Consider the following 3,863-nt stretch of genomic DNA (forward strand, 5'->3'; position numbering starts at 1 on the left):
CAGCCGTCATTGTTGTTTGGCGGGTCCGGGCTGGGGATTTGAACCCGCCACCTTAGGTGTACGTGGCTGGCGCCTTAGCCGGTTGAGCTATACGCGCCGAGCCCAGACTTAATAATTTTTAAACTAATTCTAGATTAATGAAGTTTCAGCATACCATTTGCTGGCAATGCAACAGCAAATGGTAGGTTCACCAACAAGATTCTGGAACTCTATCAGCATTATAGCAGTTGCCACTAACTCACATGTTACAGAGAAGATTCATAATGTCATGCAGGAATTTATTTTATAAATACATATGTGCCAATCTCTGTTTGCATTTTACAAATATGAACTAATCTTCATGCAGTTATGCTATAAAATGAGTACTTGTATTATGCCAATTTTACAGGAGAAACAAATACAGAGTAAGACAGTGAGTGACCCTCCCAATTCTTAAGATTATATGGTTAGTAGCACTAGGTGGGCTACCTAATACTCGAGTGAACAAGGCCTGTGTCTCTTAAAGCCAGGAATTATTACAAAATGTTTTAATTATTACAAAATGTCCCAAACTATTGAACTATTCTAGAAATTAGAGACTGAATTAAAGTAACAATTCTATCATCTCTGTGTTATACCGATCTAGACCCAAGCTAACAGGCCACATGTTTGGCTTCCCTTTGCTCTTCCGGCAGTGTTTACTTAAACTATAAAGAAGTAGCCACTATGAACTGAGAACTATCAATAAAAGATAGAGGCAAAACTGAGATAAAATGCGAGGGCAGAATTGAATGAGGAAATGCACTTGGAGATGACTACGTGGACTCGAGAAAACCAGTGAACAGAAGCTACCTTCCAGGGGATTAGCCCTATTCTTTAAAAATGTTAAAACATTCAAAACAGAACATCTTTTCTGCTCAGGAAATCAAACATCTGATTGTTAACTAATGACCTCTTGTTTCCCCATCTGTGACAATCTTGTTTTAATAGGTTACAGAGAACAGAAAAATCACAAGTGTAACATAGGCATTCCACCAAGATAAACAGGAAGGCAATCTTCGAGTTCTGGGAAGAGTGACTAAAAATCTGAGCCATTTTCTAACTATAGTAATGGGACACACACAAATAGGTGTCATTGGAAACAGCACCTGCTTGTCTCTGTGCAGGGGCGTTCTGCCAGGTTCACACATAAGCTATGAGCTTCCCCACGTACATGGAGACAGATGTACTTTCTGTTAAGGTTGTTTCCTTATGAAAATAATTAAATAGAATTTCTATATATGGGGAAAAACTTATAAATCACCTACTTTTATTAGTTTATGATTTTGAAATTACCCACCAATCCAGTTAAAAATTGATCATCTCAGGGTGGTGCCTGTGGCTCAAAGGAGTAGGCCGCAGGCCCCATATGCCGGAGGTGGCGAGTTCAAACCCAGCCCCGGCCGAAAACTGCAAAATAAAAAAAGAAAAAATTGGTCATCTCAGAAATAACATAAAAATTTACAGTGATCACTCATTATGGTGCAATTTTTTTTTTTTTTTTTTTTTGGTAGAGCCAGAGTCTTGCTTTATCACCCTCGGTGGAGTGCCATGGCATCACACAATTCACAGCAACCTCCAACTCCTGGGCTTAGGCAATTCCCTTGCCTCAGCCTCCTGTGTAGCTGGGACTACAGGCGCCCACCACAATGCCCGGCTATTTTTTTGTTAGTTTGGCTGGGGCTGGGTTTGAACCCGCCACCCTCGGTATATGAGGCCACAGCCCTACTCACTGAGCCACGGACACCACCCTACAGTGAAATTTTTATTGCTCATAAATATGGGATACAATATATATTATGTATTAATGTAATTATACTATGAATTTTATTTCTTAGCAATGTTGAACATTTTTATGGGATAATATAAACATACACAAAAGTAGAGATAATAATATAATTAACTTCAACCCCACGTTCAACAATTATCAACTTCAAAAACGATCAACATGGCTCGGCGCCTGTGGCTCAAGTGGCTAAGGCGCCAGCCACACATACACCTAAGGTAGCAGGTTCAAATCCAGCCCGGGCCCGCCAAACAACAATGATGGCTGCAACCAAAAAATAGCCAGGCATTATGACGGGTGCCTGTGGTCCCAGCTACTTGGGAGGCTGAGGCAGGAGACTCGCTTGAGCCCAGGAGTTGGAGATTGCTGTGAGTTGTGATACCACGGCACTCTACCCAGGGTGACAGCTTGAGGCTCTGTCTCAAAAAAAAAAAAAAAAAAGATCAACATTTATACAGTATTTATGCTCTTGTTCCCCACCCTCCCTGCAACTGTGCCTTTTTTATTGGCTAAAATATTTATTTATTTATTTATTTATTTATTTTGAGACGGAGCCTCAAGCTGTCCCCCTGGGTAGAGTGCCATGGCATCACGCTCACAGCAACCTCCAACTCCTGGGCTCAAGCGAGTCTCCTGCCTCCGCCTCCCAAGTAGCTGGGACCAGAGGCGCCCGCCACAACGCCCGGCTATTTTTTGGTTGCAGCCGTCATTGTTGTTTGGCGGGTCCGGGCTGGGGATTCGAACCCGCCACCTTAGGTGTACGTGGCTGGCGCCTTAGCCGGCTGAGCTATAGGCGCTGAGCCTATTTCTTTTTATCAATTTTAAAAATAACAAATTGGTGTCCTAGAAAGTTCTAATGAGATTTTTTTTAATTACTGTGAAAGCATGATTTTCATATATTTGAAGGGCTTTAATTATTCTTTTTGATGCTTATATTGTCCCAATTTGGCCAGTGAGAAATTATTCAAGTTGGTTTCTAAGTATTTTAGATATGTTCAATTAATCTTTAATAATTTTCATGCTTTCTGGTACAAGATGGCCCAGACTCATCTTGTTCTTTTCCTGCCCCTGACACAGAATACTCACTACTCCAAATATCCCTGGTTCCTTTAAGTAGGAAATGGTAGTTAGAAACATAATTAGGAGTGCTCCTTGCCCATTGGGTTGTCATTACTTACTGATCTTTCTAATAGAACTAGGAAATAGGTAACTTTTTCAAAAGAAAAAAATCTTCTATCCTAGAAATATCCTTGGATATTTCCAGTTGAAATTCAAGATTACAGGATTCTAACTCAATTTCTTTGATTTTATATTTTTATCTTTTTTCTCCTATACAAGTGGAGTATCCCTTAACCAAAATGCTTTAGGCTGGAAAGGTTGAAACACTGAAATTTGAAAATTTCAGATTTTCTTCAGATTTTGGAATATTTGCATATTTTGGGGATGGGAACTAAACCTAAACACAGATTTCATTTATTTTTCCTACATGCTTTAAACACAAACTGTGAAGGCCAGGCACAGTGGCTCATGCCTGTAATCCCAGCACTCTGGGAGGCCAAGGCTGGTAGATTGCCTGAGCTCATGGGTTCAAGACCAGCCTGAGCAAGAACAAGACCTAGTTTTTAAAAAATAGCTGGGTGTTATGGGTACCTATGTCCCAGCTACTTGGGAGGCTGAGGCAAGAGAATCACTTGAGCTCAAGAGTTTGAGGTTGCTGTGAGCTGTAATACCATAGCACTCTACTGAGGGCAACAAAGTGAGACTGTCTCAAAAACAAAAACAAAAACAATAAAACCAAACCTGTGGAGATAATTTCATACAATATTTTTTAATAATTTTGTACATGACATGAAGTATGACTGTAACCCTAACCCTAACCCATCACATGTGGTGAGGTGTGGAATCTTCCTCTTGAATCATCATGTTGGCCTGAAAAAGTTTTGGATTGGTGAGCATTTCAGATTTTGGATTTTGGGATTAAGGATGCTCAATTCATACTAAAATCTTGTTTCCCATAACATAATTTCTTATCTGCTATGTCCTATAAAATGCCTATGAT

This window comes from Otolemur garnettii, unplaced genomic scaffold, assembly GCF_000181295.1.
Source record: "Otolemur garnettii isolate 467f Iridium unplaced genomic scaffold, OtoGar3 scaffold00116, whole genome shotgun sequence".
Taxonomy (NCBI): Eukaryota; Metazoa; Chordata; class Mammalia; order Primates; family Galagidae; genus Otolemur; species Otolemur garnettii.